The sequence below is a fragment of the Octopus sinensis genome, linkage group LG15, assembly GCF_006345805.1.
Source record: "Octopus sinensis linkage group LG15, ASM634580v1, whole genome shotgun sequence".
NCBI classification, from domain to species: domain Eukaryota; kingdom Metazoa; phylum Mollusca; class Cephalopoda; order Octopoda; family Octopodidae; genus Octopus; species Octopus sinensis.
Genome location: NC_043011.1, coordinates 20,432,037 through 20,433,691, shown reverse-complemented (window position 1 = coordinate 20,433,691; position 1,655 = coordinate 20,432,037).

The window sequence follows — 1,655 nt, the reverse complement described above, 5'->3', positions numbered from 1 at the left end:
CATTTGATTGTCAACCATACGATGGGTTGTGTTAGACGCAGCGCTGACCACCCCAAAGGCGAGTATATATATATAAAGTTAATCCAAACATGAAAGCACAAAAAAACAACAACGCGAGGACGTGGAACAAATAAAGTATTATTGGACGCTCAGGAAAGAAGGGAAGAAGGAGGGTTTAACGTTTCGAGCGGAGCTCTTCGTCGGAAACATAGGAGAAGGAAAGATACCGAGAAGGGAAGACAGAGGGAAAAAATCGCTGGCGGTACTCATGAAAATGTCTGATGAAAATGTTTGATGAAAGTGTTTGATGAAAATGTTTGATGAAAATGTCTGATGAAAATGTTTTATTGAAAATATTTGATGAAAATGTCTGATGAAAATGTTTGCTGAAAATGTTTGATAAAAATGTTCGATGAAAATGTTTGATGAAAATGTTTCAAGAAAATTATTAAAATGTCTGACGAAAATGTTTGAGGAAAATATCTGATGAAAATGTCTGATGAAAATGTGTAATGAAAATGTCTGATGAAAATGTTTGATGAAAGTGTTTGATGAAAATGTCTGAAGAAAATGTCTGATGAAAATGTTTTTCGTCAAACATTTTCATCAGACATTTTCATCAGACATTTTCATCAGACATTTTCTTCAAAAATTTTCATCAGAAATTTTCATCAAACATTTTCATGAAAAATTTTCATCAGACATTTTCATCAAACATTTTCATCAGACATTTTCAGCAGACATTTTGATCAAACATTTTGATCAAACATTTTCATCAGACATTTTCTTCAAACATTTTCATCAGATAGTAAATCTTAGAGCGAGTTATAAACAGTAGCTGCAACACATATATATAATATGCATACATACAAGAGCGACCTCTGGTCCTGAAGCCAATGTATAATATGTCGAAAGCCAAAGCCATAGAACTGAAGCAGTAATCAGTGTCCTGATGTTGAATGTGCTGACAATATGAAGAACTTTACGTTGGACAAATGTGAGAAGTGCTGTCCTAATGCATATTTCACATTAGGTAGTTTCCCGGAGGCCTCACAGATCTAGGGACCCAGTTCCAATCTATGTTTAGCTGTCAATAAATAAATACTATAGTGCATTGATTTGCACCGGGAGATTATGATGCTGTTAAGACGCAGTTAAATGTGACAGCACCATCTTTCTCTACATCAGGGCTGAACTGTCCGTGAGGATAGAGCATGCATTCTTATTGGAAACCAATGTAGACCAAAGAGGTGAGGGCGTCGAATGAGGGACTCTAAACCTGGTGGTGTTGCACAGCGAATTCATCTTGTCAGTTTTGTGATAATATACTAAGGTCGCAACTCCTTTAGTAACCCTTTTCTGTTAGAGCTGGTCACCCCTACCCTTTTCTGATGTCTAAAATCCATTCTATAAAACTAGCTGTTTTTCTATTTGGCTGTTGTCTCACACCCTTTGGATTTCCATATCCCTCCTGCAATACACACCCTGGACCGCCTTATCCCTCTCGCTTATTCCACCTTTTTTCCTGCTACTCACCATCCGTTGCCCATTCCACCTTACGCTTCATCTTCCAACTAAACCACATTTTTTCTATGACTTCTTCGCTCTCACTAAACAACATAAACTCCACTCGCTCGTTCATCCTGTCCCACTCG